The 16,688-nt window shown below is 36.5% G+C and overlaps 1 protein-coding gene across 4 annotated transcripts in view; it reads right to left on the minus strand.

Annotated features, from left to right (window-relative positions):
- LOC106081004 (protein doublesex) overlaps positions 1 to 16,688 on the minus strand; it is a 320,938-nt gene that overhangs the window by 37,236 nt on the left and 267,014 nt on the right. The window lies entirely within an intron of this gene.

Consider the following 16,688-nt stretch of genomic DNA (forward strand, 5'->3'; position numbering starts at 1 on the left):
GAAAACCATGTCATTTTCGGCAGCATTAAATTTTAAGCTACTTGCAAGTATATGACAATGTTTAGCTTACCGTTGAAAGAGTGATTTGTCTTTTTATACCCTCCACCATAGGATGGGGGTAATATGCGTCTAAGACCCCATAAAGTATATATATTCTTGATCGTGGTGAGATTTTAAATCGAATTAGCCATGTCCGTCTGTCCGTCCGTCCGCCCATCTGTCTGTCGAAAGCTAACTTTTGAAGGAGTAAAGCTAGCCGCTTGAAATTTTGCACAAATACATCTTATAGGTGTAGGCCAGTTGGGATTGTAAATGGGCCAAATCGGTTGATATAGCTGTCATATAAACCGATCTTGGGTCTTGACATCTTGAGCGTCTAGAGGGCGCAATTATCGTCCGATTTGACATAAATTTTGTACATAGTGTTTCGATATCATTTCCAACAAGTGTGCGAAGTATGGTCCAAATCGATCCATAACCTGATATAGCTGCCATATAAACCGATCTTGGGTCTTGACTTCTTGAGCTTTTAGAAAGCGGAATTCTTATCCGATTTGACTGAAATTTTGGACATAGTGTTTTGATATCACTTCCAACAACTGTGCGAAGTATGGTTCAAATCGGTCCATCACCTGATATAGCTGCTATATAAACCGGATATATAAAACCTGGAGCTACTGGACCGTGTACAGAGGAGAGCGATGGCGTTGATTGGGGACAGTGGGGTATCCAATTCTATTGCCTTCATTCATCATCGTCGCAATGTGGATGGTTTGGCGCTGTTCTATCGGTACTCTCATGGTGTGTGTTCGTCTGTTATTCGTCTTCTTATTCCTGATGTAAGGATGTATGTCAGGGATACTAGACATTCCAGGAACTCACACCCGTTCGTAATTAAAGAGAGAATTCTTATTTCGCCCGAACCGTTGGTATGTGGAATCGACTTCCGGCTAATGTTTTTCCCACCCACTTTGACATCCAAAGACTTAAGACAAATGTCAATAACCACTACATCCTTTTCTCCCTCCAATTCCTACATCTACATCCTACAGGGGGACATCCCCTGCGTGTTGGCTGACAGGAAAAAATGGAAGCTTTATCACATTATGGAGCGACTTGACGGTCCTTATATCCTCATATATCGATTTGGCTTCCTGAGCACTTGCAGGAAAAGACTTTAACTGTGACTGGGCTGGGCTTCGATAATTTTATTGTTCTTAAATTTTGATTTGATTTCCTATCCCACTATCCAATACCTTGATGGTTTGATTACCTTTGTCGCTTACATTTCATGTGATTCACTTTTAGCTTTAGTTTTCAGCATGTTATTACAATCAATTGCAGGAACCTGTATTTCCTCCTTTTTTTTGCTAAATATGCACACACGTATATGCAAGTAAATTGAAGGCTCTTTTAAAGTTTCCTCTTATTTGAGGAAATGGCTTTTGCATCGTGCCTGTATAACCATAAAAAATATGATGTGAAACTTAGTTTTGATGGCTATGGAGAACACCGTAGACAGCAACAGAAAAAGGACAATAAACCCATCTTTGAGGTGCACACATGTGCCATTCAGATGGATGGATGGTTGGATGTTTGGATGCTTCGCCAAGTACAGTGGCATAGAACAAAAACAAAACCTCCTTCTTTATTATTCATGCTTTAGTTTATTTTTTTGCTTTTTATTCCAGCGAAACCAGTCATAAACACTTTGCGTTTTTATGATCGATTTTCGTTGGCAGAATTGGTTGACAATGGTGAAAAACTGAAGGATACAAAATGAAAATCCCGATGACATACAATGCTCAACAAAGCAAAAGGTGGGAATATGTAAACTAGTAAGGACGGCGTATGGAAAGAAGGACTCAAACCTGATGACAGTAAAATACCACATGCCTTGATAAATGAAAATGCAATGATGGATTTCATTGTGAAAACACTTCTTGTGAGGATTCTTGCAAAAGAATGGAAGTTAAAAATAAAAAAAAATTATTTAAAAAAAATTTCAGCATATTAAAATAAAACAGGAAGAAGGTATATAAGATTCGGCCGAGCCGAATCTTATATAGCATCCACCATGGAAACAGTTATAGAAAAACCAGTTATAGAAAAACACTACCTCCAAAATTTCATGCACAGTTGGAAGTTCTACCAAAACTACATATGCAAAATTTCAACCATATTGGATAAGAATTACGCCCTCCAGAAGTCCAAGGATTCTAATCGGGAGATCGGTTTTAATGGGGGCTATATCAAGATATGGACTGTTTTAGACCATATTTTATACATTTGTTGGGAGTCTTACCAGAACACTTCATGCAAAATTTCGGCCAAATCGGATAAGAACTGCGCCCTCTAGAGGCTCAAGAAGTCTAATCGGGAGATCGGTATATATGGCGGCTATATCAGGTTATGGAATGATTCACACTATACTTGGCATACTCGTTGGGAGTTATACCAGAACACTTCATGCAAAATTTCAGCCAAATCGGCTAAGAATTTCGCTCTCTAGAAGCTCTAGAAGTCAAGACCCAAGTTCGGTTTATATGGCAGCTATATCAGGTTATCAACTGATTTAGACCATACACGAAACAGTTGTCGGAAGTGATACCAGAACACCACGTGCAAAAAAAAAAAATTTCGGCCAAATCGGATAAGAATTGCGCTGTCTAGAAGCTCAAGAAGTCAAGACACAAGATCGGTAATCTGGCAGCTATATCAAAACATGGATTTGACCCATTTACAATCCCAATCGCCCCACACTTATAGGAAATATTTGTGCAAAATATATCAAGCGTCGTCTAGCTTTACTCCTTTGAACGTTAGCGTGCTTTCGACAGATGGACGGACATGGCTAGATTGACTTAAAATGTCAAGACGATCAAGAATATATATACTTTATGTGGTCTTAGATGCACATTTCAAGGTGTTACAAACGGAATGACAAAATTATTATACCCCCCATCCTATGGTGGGGGGTATAAAGAATAACATGTTACACAAAAAATCGTCGTTCCCTCCCCCTTATCCTAATTTTCAGAAACGCCAGATCTCGGAGATGGGCGGTGCGATTTAAGCGAAATTTTATGTGCTCTCATATAGTCTCATTTCACTCTCATTTCAAGGTGTTACAAACGGAATGACAAAATTATTATACCCCCCATCCTATGGTGGGGGGTATAAAGAATAACATGTTACACAAAAAATCGTCGTTCCCTCCCCCTTATCCTAATTTTCAGAAACGCCAGATCTCGGAGATGGGCGGTGCGATTTAAGCGAAATTTTATGTGCTCTCATATAGTACTCTAAAAATAAAAATTTGGTATCCAAATTTCGGATGGGGTGCCTAGGGGGGCTTCCCCACCCTAAAACCTACCAAACATATATTAAGACCAATCACAACAATATGGGACTCAAATGAAAGGTATTTAGGATAAAAAAACGTATCTGATATCCAATTGTCCGACCAATTGCTAGGGGGACCACCCCAAGCCCCAAAACACCCCTAAATCGGACATATTTACCGACCATGGCAATATGGGACTCAAATGAAAGGTCTTCGCGAGTAAAATACGAATTTGATATCCAAATTTGAGACAAAGTTTCTGGGGGTCCACCCCACCCCCGCAACACCGCCCAAATAGGAAGTATTTGCTGACTATTGCAATATAAGGCTTAAATAAGAGGGTTTTTAGAGTAGAACTCGAATCCGATATATATTTTCAAGGCCAACTCACTGAGTGGCCGCCCATCCCCCAAAACACCTCCACAGCCGGCTATGTTTGCCGACTATGGAAAAAAAAGGGGCTCAAATTACAGGTATTTAGAAGTAGATCGCGTATCTGATATCAACATTAGGGACCAACAGTCTAGGGGACGTCCCACCACCATAACAACCCCCAAACAGGACGTATTTGCTCACCAGGAGAATTTGGATCTTAGAGAGAGTGGAACTAAATATTTACAGTTTTTGGTGCCAATACCCCAAACCGGACATATTTTCTGACTTTTGCATTAAGGAGTTTAAATGAGATTAGAAAACGAGTTTGATATCCAATTTTGAGGCCAATGGCAATATGGGATTCAAATATATAAGAATAGAGCACGTTGCTGATATATTTTCAGGGCTTAGTGTTTGGGGGACCACCCAATCCCCAAAACACCCCTTAATCGGGCATATTTACCGATCATGTCAATGTGGAGCTTAAATGAAAGGCATAGGGGGTTGGTTGAGCAAGAATTGATACCCACTTTTCTCCTTTCCCAAAATACCCCACAAACAGCAATTTTTTACTGACCATCGCAATATGGGGATCAAATAAAGGTATTTGGGAGTAGAATACGAATTTGATATCCAAATTTAGGACTATGTATTTAGGGCATCACCCATTCCCCAAAACACCCCCCAAAGGGTACAAATTGTTCGATCATGCCAATATGTGGCCCATATGAAAGGTATTTGAGATTAGAAAACGAATTTGATAACCTATTTTGGGGCCATGTGTTTGGGGGACGCCTCATCCTGTAAACTCCTCTTAAGCCTATGGCAATATGGGGTTTAAATAAATGGTATTTGAAAGAAGAGCACGATGCTGATATTTTTTCAGGGCCAAGTGTCTGGGGGACCACCTCACCTCCGAAAACACCTCTAAATCAGATATCATGAGAATATCGGGCTGAAATGAAGTATATTAAGAATGGAGTACACCTTACATTCGTAGACCAATAAAGATCATACGGGATTTAGATAAAGGCACTTATATTGTTAATTTGTTAATCAAGTTAGCATGATATTTCACTAAAAGATCTTTAATTGTCGAAAATAAATATTCCTTTTGTTCCATATAAAGTAAAAGAAGGCGCAGCGGAGCGGGCCCGGGTCAGCTAGTTTCACTGTCCCGAATTTCAGCAAAATCGGATAATAAATGTGGCTTTTATGGGCCTAAGACCCTAAATCGGAGGATCGGTCCATATGACAGCTATATCCAAATTAAGACCAATATGGGCCAAATTGACGAATGATGTCGAAGGGCCTAACACAACTCACTGTCCCAAATTTCAGCAAAATCGTATAATAAATGTGGCTTTTATGGGCCTAAAACCCTAAATCGGAGGATCGGTCTATATGGGGGCTATATCAAGATATAGTCCGATGTAGCCCATGTTCGAACTTATCCTGCTTATGGACAAAAAAAAAGAATCTGTGCAAAGTTTCTGCTAAATATCTTTATTTTTAAAGACTGTAGCGTGATTTCAACAGACAGACGAGCAGAATAGATCAGCTAAGCTAGATCGTCTTAGATTTTTACGATGATCAACAATATATATGCTTAATAGGTTCGTGATTTCCACAGACAGACGGGCAGAATAAATCAAGCTGATCTATTAGCTAACATTTCGATGCTAATATTTCGATGTGACAAAATGAATATACCCCCTTTCCTATGGTGGTGGGTATAACAAATGTGGTCATTTGCATTGGTAACATTTCTATTAGCATGCTTGCATTGATAGATAATCAGATATCTGTATAATTTTTTTTTTTCAAAAAGAGATTAAGAGATGTAAGATTTAGTTACAACTGTAATTTTAGCATGTTTCCAAAGAGTATGGAAGGTGCTTAATTTCAGGAGCAAGTATTCATTTAAACTTGTCATCAATCTTCAAGCCCAATGGGATTTTGGATTTGACTTGTGTAAAATATCACTTGTGATCCCAAAATGAAACAACATGATAAAAACTTTATTATAACATTTAAAACTGTATTTTTTTGTTTATAGTTTTTATTTGTTTTTCTTTTCTCAACTACATATATTACATTTGCTTTAATAATATTAATAGCCTAGTAATTTCATATACTCCATTGGGTTAATGTGTATTTTTGCTTTCGTTTTTTGATTTTTTGGCAAACCCCTTACTTAACAAACGCTTTACATCTTCTGTACAAATGGCTTAAATAATAATCAATAAGTTGTAATAGCTTAGCTGTTAGATAATTCAAGGATAAAGTAAAGTAAATGGTTGCCATTTACAAAGTTTATTAAATATATCATTTGTATTTATACATAGAGCGTCAAAATAAAGTCATATCTCTACTGTGTTCCTCTGCCCAAATACCTTAGATTTGCTTTCAACGCTAAACAAAATGATGTTCTAAAAAGAAACTTTAGTATTTCGTATATATAATAAATTTAAAGACTTAAAATAAAAACTTTTTTAAAACAAATGCTTTTGTACACTTTAGTTTGACGCTCGCTGTAGTTATGGTTAATAGTTATTTGAATTAATAAGTATTTATTTATTTATTTAATTATAAGTTTATAGGTATGCCTTATAAGCTTAAAGTTTGTAGTATATGCTTTACTTTAATTGATTTTTATGCATTAGTGTTTGGGAACAGCAAACAAAGTTGCACTTTCGCATCCAGGTAGGGAAAATTATTTTATAATATTTTTAAAAATTTGTTTTGTATGCCACTTTGTTTGCTATTACCATAAGATATACATTTTTTAAAGTGAAATTTTTTCATTATAAATAAATTTTTTTTTCTAAAATTACACAGTTTTTGGTTTTTTTTTGTTCTTGTTATAAAGAAAATAATATTTTCATTCAAGCTGCTATATTTTTGTATATGTGCATATAGTAAAATACCGTTTTTAATTTTGTAATTTTATATATATTATATTATTTTTAGTTTATATAATGTTTTTGTACATAGGAAATGCTACAGTAAAGCCCAAGTGGTGATAGTTTTTATGGAAAAATCCTCATAGAAAGTTTAAATTAGGATTTTTATCATCTGGATTTTACCGCATCATATTTTTTCTAGTAAGGACAACTTATGTAATACAAGTATAATTGCAGTAAAAATAAAATGTTGTCAAATTTAAAAATTTTTATAAGGAACTGAATTTAATCAATATTTGGGAAAATGTGATGTCTTTATCTAAACAAGGAATACAGAACAATTAAAACTAGAGAATATTATATTTGGGAGTTTTATATGTCAATTTAAAAAAAAAATAATTTTCGATAGTGTAACAATGGACATAACCAAGTAAAACAGAAAGAACATTAATTTCTTTATTCTTTACTATTTACTTTTCTAAAGTTTTTAAAATGTTTTTTGAGAATTTCAGAATAAAATTGAATGATACGCTTTATAAGCATCCTAAATTAAAACGTACAACGTCAATGACTGTCAAACTCCAACCAGAGAACTGCAGTGTTTGTACGTATCGCCACCGCAATTGATGCGGTTTTATGATCAACACAACGATATGAGTGGCGTTCGTTTGAGTACTCTTACATTCGTGTTCATGCTTCGTGTATCACCGCTATAAACATTGTCTTTGACCATGGCGGTGTTTTGGGTGAATGTAGGACAAAAAGGAAAACAACGCAAACACCGCCTCAACACAACTCATAGACTCAAATTATGATTGCAGTGTTGCTTTTACAACGATGAGAAAGCCCATTTATTTTAACAAAATTTTAGGCTCTTCGAAGTCGTCGAAAAATAAAACCTCCAAAAATATCAGTTAATTCGAGCAAAAATTGCGGCATTCAGTGGCTTAGACTATCAAATGTGATACTTGTCACAGTTGTTAAGAGTAATACCAAAACGAGATATGCCAAATTTCTAACAAATTGAATAAGAATTGCGCCCTCTAGAAGCTCAAGAAGTCTAATCGGGGGATCGTCTGGGTTTGAATTCGAAATCTACTCCCGAATACCTTTCATTTGAGCCCCATATTGAAATGAACGGGTGGCCCGAAGGGTACTTAGACTCAAATTTTAATACCATATTCGTATTCTACTCTCCAATACCTTTCATTTGATACCTATATTGTCCCTATCGATCCACTTTTTATTTTGGGTTATGTTTTTGGCATAAGGGGGAGGGTACGTCCCCCTTCCAATAACGAAAAATTATATAGCCTATGTTTCTTTCCAGTCAAACCTACATAATATGCGAACATTTTGAGAAAATCGGTTCTGTCGTTTTTCCGTCTATACGGAACAAACAAACCGTGTCCCATATATCCGTGATTGGCTAATGTGCCCATTTTGGCCGTTTGTGTGTGGGTGGGGCCCTTTACTTCGAAATGAGTTTATATGCCAGATTCATTATCTACACCCGCATACTTTTCATTTGATACCCATATTGTCCCGATCGGTCCACTTTTGATTTTGGGTGGAGTTTTTGTGGTAAGGGGAGGATCCGCCCCTTTCGTTATCAATAAATTATTAAGTCTATTTCAAATTCCTTGCCATATTCATAATCTACTCCCGAATACCTTTCATTTGAGTCCCATATTGGCATGATCGTCAAGTAAACCTATTCTAAGGGGTTATGGGGCTGGGGCGGCACCCCAGGTACTTGGACCAAACTTTTATTATTCGTATTCTACTCTTGAATACCTTTTATTTGAATCTCATATTGTCCCGATCGGTCCACTTTTATTTTTGGGCAGTACTTTTGGGGTAAGGGGAAGGGTCCGCCCCCCTTCCGATATCAAAAAATTATATAGCCTATGTTTCTTTCCAGACCAACCTACACAATCTGTGAAAATGTCAAGGTAATCGGTTCAGCCGTTTTTGAGTCTATGCGGAACAAACAAACAAACCGACAAGCAAACACAAATTGAATTTTATATCTTCTTATATATAAAAATCAATTTGTGTTTGTTTGTAGGTTTGTTTGTATGTTTGTGTGTTCCCTATAGACTCAGAAACGGCTGAACCGATTTTCTTGAAATTTTCACAGACGGTGCATAATGACCCCGTGGTGAAAATAGGGTACTACATTTTTTGATATCTAAAGGGGGAGCGGACCCTTCCCCTAACCCTAATTTTCAGAAATGCCAGAACTCGGAGATAGGTGGTGCGATCATATAGTACCCCAAAAATAGAAATTTGGTACCCAAATTTCGGATGGGGTACCTGGGGGGGCTGCCCCACCCTAAAAACTATCAAACATATATTTGGACCAATCACGACTCAAATGAAAGGTATTTAGGATAAGAAAACGTATCTGATATCCAATTGTCGGACCAATTGCTAGGGGGACCACCCCAAGCCCCAAAACACCCCAAAATCGAACATATTTTCCGAGCATGGCAATATGGGACTCAAATGAAAGGTATTTGCGAGTAGAATACGAATCTAATATCCAAATGTGGGACCAGGTTTCTGGGGGTTCACCCCTTTCCCAAAACACCCACCAAACAGGACTTATTTACTGACCATGGGAATATGGGGCCTAAATAAAAGGTATTTGAATGTAGAATATGAATCTGATATCCAAATATGGGACTAAGTATTTAGGAGGTCGCCTCTCACCAAAAACATCCCCCAAAGGGGACAAATTTACGACCATAGCAATATGGGCCTCAATTGAAAGGTCTTTGGGAGTAAAGCTCGAATTTGATATCAATATTCACCCAAATAGTAGTATTTTCTGACTATTGCAATATGAGGCTCAAATAAGAGGGCTTTTAAAGTGAAGCACGAATCCGATATATATTTTCAAGGCCAACTCACTGAGTGGCCGCCCATCCCCCAAAACACGCCCCAAACCGGTCATGTTTGCCGACTATGGAAATATGGGGCTCAAATTAAAGGTATGTGGGAGTAGACCACGTATCTGATATCAACATTAGGGGCCAACTGTCTAGCGGACGTCCCACCACCATAATAACCCCCAAATAGGACGTATTTGCTCACCAAGACAATTTGGGTCTTAAAGAGAGTGGAACTAAATAATCATAGTTTTTAGGGCCAATACCCCAATCCGGACATATTTGCAGACTTTTGCAAGAAGGAGTTAAATGAGATTAGAAAACGAATTTGATATCCAATTTTGAGGGCAATGGCAATATGGGGTTGAAATAAATGATATATAGATATATGAGAATATATTTTCCGGGCTTAGTGTTTGGGGCACCACCCCACTCCCCAAAACACTCCTTAATCGGTCATATTTACCGACCATCTCAATGTGGAGCTTAAATGAAAGCTATTGGGGGTAGAGCAAGAATTGATACCCATTTTCGAAAACCAATTTTCTGGGGGTCAACCCCTTTCCCAAAATATGGGGTTCAAATAAATGATATATAGATATATAAGAATAGAGCACGTTGCTGATATATTTTCCGGGCTTAATGTTTGGCGGACCACCCAATCCCCAAAACACTCCTAATCGGGCATATTTACCGACCATGTCAATGCAGAGCTTAAATGAATATTTACCGACCATGTCAATGTGGAGCTTATTGGGCGGTAGAGCAAGAATTGATACCTATTTTCGGAACCAATTTTCTGGGGGTCTACCCCTTTCCCAAAATACCCAACAAACAGCAATTTTTTACTGACCATCGCAATATGGGGCTCAAATAAAGGTATTTGGGAGTAGAATACGAATTTGATATCTAAATGCAGGACCATGTATTTAGGGCATCACCCCTTTCCCAAAACACCCCCAAAGGGAAAAAATTTTTCGACCATGCCAATATGTGGCTGAAAATGAAAGGTATTTGAGATTAGAAAACGAATTTGATAACGTATTTTGGGGCCATGTGTTTTGGGGACGCCTCATCGTGTAAACTCCTTTAAGCCAATGGCAATATGGGGTTTGAATAAATGGTATTTGAGAGAAGATCACGATGCTGAAATTTTTTGAGGGTCAAGTATCCGGTGGATCACCTCTCCCCCGGAAACACCACTAAATCAGACATCATGAGAATATCGGGCTGAAATGAAGTATTTTAAGAACGGAGTACACCTTACATCCAAACTTAAATTCGTAAAGATCGTATGGGATTCAGATAAAGGCACTTATATTGTTAAACTGTTAGTCAAGTTATCATGGTATTTCACTAAAAGATCTTTATTGTCGAAAATAAATATTCCAACGAAACTTTTGTTCCAAAAAAAGTAAAAGAAGGCGCAGCGGAGCGGGCCCAGGTCAGCTAGTTTTATATATAAGAATATATTTTAATATTGGGAATAACTGATTTCTTCCCAGAGAACTGAATTTCATTATTTTTTGAGATTATTCTTCAACTTTATGATGGAAAAAATAGAATTGCGATGTTTGCGTTGTATTGTATTTTGGCATACACTCATTATACCACCGCATGTGCAAGAGACGCATGAGCATAAGTATTTGCGGTGGTAATTTAAACTCTAACTTGTTTGCTTCAAAGCGGTAAACACATACACATCATTGCCACCGCAAAATAATTGAAGTTTTGGTACAATGCGTTTGCGTTGATTGAAGTTAAAGGGTTACGTTAGATGTGTGGATTGAAAATGACAAGTATTTTTGCGTTGCAACGCAAATACAATACACCGCTGCAGATCTCTGGCCTCAACAAGCAATGACATAGAACAGTTTGGCTAAGATGACTTTGAAAAACTGATGCATATTAATACAATCGGTAATTTTGACAAGTTTTGATGCCAGTCTTATAATTAAAAAACATATGGCAACTTTAAAAATATATCAATTTGACAACTTACCAATCATAAACACATGTGAATCTTTCGATAAAATTAATTTAAAAAGATATTTTAAAACAAAAAATAAAACGTTTAAGAATAACAATTAAAAAGTTGAAAAAAATAATTACAGTTTAAACTTATTTTTAAATAAATACATAATTATGTACAACAAAAATTGCTTAAAATATACAATGTTAACAAAGGTGATGTATATATTTTTTTAATGATTTTCTTACTATGAAAAATTTTAAAAATAATGAAGAATTTCATTGGATTGAAGGAAAGTTGTATTTTGAAGTATTAGCAATGATTCATATGGACTGTTCACACATTGTGATTTGTTGTAAGATCCATCGATGCCCCATGATGTTAACAAAAGTGATGTATGTATTTTTTTAATGATTTTCTTATTATGAAAAATTTTAAAAATAATGAAGAATTTCATTGGATTGAAGGAAAATTTGCATTTTGAAGCATTAACATTACTTCATATAGGCTGTTCACACATTGTGATATGTTGTAAGATCAATCGATTTTACATGAGCAGTCACAACTGTTTCTATGTTGTCACCATTTCATTTAAGTATTGTAGAACGTATGTATGTCAATGGATGTTGTAAAGTATATTTGGGTAGTGAGCAAATAAAAGCAGGGTCTTTGTTTAGATGTTTTATATAAAAAACCAAATCAAGATTATGTTGAATTGAGTGAATCTTAAAACAAATTGTATGCACATTACGATTTGGTATAAAATGTATATGACTGAGAGGGCATATGGACAATCATGAACAACGCACATTAAAATGTTGTTTTTATTTCTTCTATACATGTAATCATAAGATCATTTTAATAACAGACCTTTGTGTGTGAACCTCCCATTAGAAAATTTACGATAATTTTCATTTCCACACAAATGACAAATCACAAATTACATAAAGAACGCCTTAGAAAATCAAAGAAGTAAATAATTTCAGATATTTTCAACACTTTTAACTTTGCAAGTGTTTTATCATTTAATAATTTAATTTTTTATGGACTCTTTACACAATGTGAATTGTTGTTCAATATAAAGTTTTTAGCTACAAATATCACACAACTTGGTTTAGCTGCCTTTTTGCCTATGAAACTTTATGGTTTTTTAACAATTAATCATTATGTGTGAACCTTCACAAGAAAATTATAAAATTTAAGTTTAAAGTTTAAGTTTAAAGTATAAGTTTAGTTAAGATTTTCAGCTTTGATTAAAGGACGTTTCGAGCAGAATAGAAGTTGAAGCTTAAAAATATTTAAGTTTTTATATACATTACACCATGTGCTCTCTCTCTCCTCAAATGTATGCCGATGGGCAAAGTTTGCCAATGCCTCTAGATTGAAGTTCATCTTGGGATTAGTTGATTGTTGATGATTTCTGAAGAGGGTATGTTGATTGATGTATTAAATGGTTGAAATTGATTTTATATATCGTAGGCCTATTGAATGCAAAGATTTACTCGAAATAGCCAGTAGAAAATTTACAGAATGTCAGATAAGGAAACAAAATATCTTTCAAGGGGTACGCCTTGATGTAAATTGAAAAAAAGAACTCAAGGAACAAATTTTCTTTAATTCCCTGAGAAAATTTCAAATTTATAGCAAGTATCTTAAATATTAGATTTTTTTAAGGGGAATTTTTCCTAAAGTTTGGAAATTTCATAAGATTGAAAACAAAAAAAAAAATTAAAATGTTTAAAAAATCATAAACTTGTTGCCAAAGAATATTTTATTGAGGAACATATATCAAAATTTTGTACACTAGAACCAGTAAAGGTTGTTGTTGTTGTTGTTGTAGTAGCAGTGCGTAGTACACTGAGATGGCAGCCCTTGTCGATGAAGGAACTCATTGGGGTAAGTTATAGTCCGATTCGGACGATAAATTGTAGAAGTAATTGTGTAATATTTCAGTTCATTTGGATAAGAATTGCGCCTTGTAGGGGGTCAAGGAGCAAAATCGGAAGATAGGTTTATATGGGAGCTGTATCAAGCTATTGATCGATTCAGACCTTATTAGACACGAATGTTGAAGGCCATGAGAGGAACCATTGTACAATATTTCTGCCAAAATCCGATGAGTATTGCGCCCTCTAGAGGCTCAAGAAGTCAAGATCTCAGATCGGTTTAAATGACAGCTATACCAGGCTATGAACCGATTTGAATCATACTTAACACAGTTGTTGACAGTCATAACAAAACACCTCATGCAAAATTGCAGCCAAGACGGATGAGAATTACACGCTCTAGCGGCTCAAGAACTCAATATACAAGATCGGTTTATATGGCAGCTATATCAGGTTATGTACCGATTTGCGCTATACTTAGCACAGTTATTGGAAGCCATAACAAAACACCTTATACACAATTTCAGCCAAATCGGATGAGAATTACGCGCTCTAGCGGCTCAAGAAGTCAAGACCCAAGATCGGTTTATATGGCAGCTATATCAAAACATGGACCGATTTGGCCCATTTACAATCCCAACCGATATACACTAACAAAAAGTATTTGTGTAAAATTTCAAGCGCCTAGCTTTACTCCTTCGAAAGTTAGCGTGCTTTCGACAGACAGTCGGGCGGACGGAAGGACGGACGGACATGGCTAGATCGACTTAAAATGACATGACCATCAGGAATATATATATTTTATGGGGTCTCAGAAGCATATTTCGAGGTGTTACAAACAGAATGACGAAATTAGTACACCCCCATCTTATAGGGGTGTACCACCACCGTAGGATAGGGAGTATTTTCATTTAGTCATTCCGTTTGCAACACATCGAAATATCCATTTCCGACCCTATAATCAGCGTAAAAATCTAAGACGATCTAGCCATCTCCGTCCGTCCGTCTGTCTGTTTGAATCACGAAATAGAGATATTAAAATAGAGATATTAAATACAGATATTAAGCTGAAACTTTGCACAGATTTTTTTTTTGTGCATAAGCAGGTTAAGTTCGAAGATTTTGATTGAATTTTGCTGAAATTTGGGACAGTGAGTTGTGTTAGATCCTTCGACATCCTTCGTCAATTTGGCCCAAATCGGTCCAGATTTGGATATAGCTGCCCTATAGACCGATCCGACGATTTGGGGTCTTAGGCCCATAAAAGCCACATTTATTATCCGATTTTGCTGAAATTTGAGCCAGTGAGTTGGGTTAGGCCCTTCGACATCTTTCGTTAATTTGGCTCAGATCGGTCCAGATTTGCATATAGCTGCCATATAGACCGATCCTCCTCCATATAGACCGATCTCTGGGTTTTAGGTCTTGGGGCCATAAAATGGGGCCATTTATTGTCCAATGTCGCCGCAATTCGGGATAGTGAGTTGTGTTAGGCCCTTCGACATTTTTCTTAAATTTCACTCAGATCGGTCCAGATTTGGATATAGCTGTGCAAAAAAGGCGCATTTATTGTCTGATGGTGTCAAAATTTGGGACAGAGAGTTAAGTTAAGCCCCTCCACATATTTCTGCAATTTGGTCTAGATCAATCAATATTTGCATATAGCTGCCATATAGACCGATATCTCGATTTAAAGTCTTGGCCCGAAAAAAGGCGCATTTATAATCCGATTTAACTGAAATTTGACACATTGACTTATGTTAGGCTTTTCGACATGCATGTTGTATATGGTTCAGATCGGTTTATTTTTAGATATAGCTACTAAAAAGACCAATATTTTGTTATACACAATGACTTGTACTTAATAGTATTAGTTTTTGGTCCAAATCGGATCATATTTCGATATAACTGCTATGGGACATAAGGTATGCATTTTTCACCGGATTTTGATGAAAGGAGTTTTACATATATACCCGAGGTGGTGGGTATCCACAGTTCGGCCCAGCCTTAACGCCTTTTTACTTGTTTAACTTGTTATACCCACCACCCTAGGATAGGGAGTACTTTCATTTAGTCATTCCGTTTGCAACACATCGAAATATCAATTTCCGACCCTACAAAGTACATATATTTCAGATCGTCGTAAAATTCTCAGACGATGTAACGATTTAACGATGTCCGCGTTTGTCCGTTCGTCGGTTGTAATCACTCTAGAGCTTTCAAAAATTGAGATATTGAGCTGAAATTTGGCAAAGATACGTCTTTTTTGATGCACTTCGGTTAAGTTCTTGAACGGGCCAAATCGGACCATATTTGGATATAGCTGCTATATAGACCGATCTGCCGATAAAGGGTCTACTACCCATAAATGCTTTATTTGTATCCGAATTCGCTGAAATTTACAATAGAGGGTTATTTTAAGCCTCCCAACATCTGACCTTGATGTGGTGCAGATCGGACTATATTTAGATATAGCTGCCATATAGACCGGTCTCCCGATAAAAGGTCTGAAGCCCATAAAAGCTTTATTTTTAACCGATTTCGCTGAAATTTGCAATATAGAGTTATTTTAAGCCTCCCGTCATCTGACCTAAATATGGATTAGATAGGTCCAAAGCTGTATTTATTGCCCGATTTTCTGAAATTTAAAACAGTGGGCTATTTTAAGCCTCCTGACACCCGATTTAAATATGGTTCAGATCGGATAATATTTAGATATAGCTGCCATATAGACCCATCAGCCGATAAGTAGACTGAAGCCCATAAAAGCTTTATTTTTTACCCGATTTCGCTGAAATTTGCAATAGAGGGTTATTTTAAGCCTCCCGACATCAGACTTAAGTATGGTTCAGATCGTACTATATTAAGATATAGCTGCCATATAGACCGAACTCCCGATAAAGGGTCTGAAGGCCATAAAAGCTTTATTTATTACCCGATTTCGCTGAAATTTGCAACAGAGGGTTATTTTAAGCCTCCCGACATCTGACCATAATATGGTTCAGATCGCACTGTATTTAGATATAGCTGTCATACAGAACGATCTCGCGATAAAGGGTCTGAAGGCCATAAAAGCTTTATTTATTACCCGATTTCGCTGAAATTTGCAACAGAGGGTTATTTTAAGCCTCCCGACATCTGACCTCAATATGAATATGATCGGTCCATATTTAGATAAAGCTGCCATATAGACCGATCTCCCGATAAAAGATCTGAATCCAATAAAAAGCTTTATTTATTGCCCGATTTCGCTCAAATTTGAAACAGTGAGTAGGTTAAGATCTCCCAACATCTAACCTAAAAGTG

Source organism: Stomoxys calcitrans, chromosome 2 (genome assembly GCF_963082655.1).
Source record: "Stomoxys calcitrans chromosome 2, idStoCalc2.1, whole genome shotgun sequence".
NCBI classification, from domain to species: domain Eukaryota; kingdom Metazoa; phylum Arthropoda; class Insecta; order Diptera; family Muscidae; genus Stomoxys; species Stomoxys calcitrans.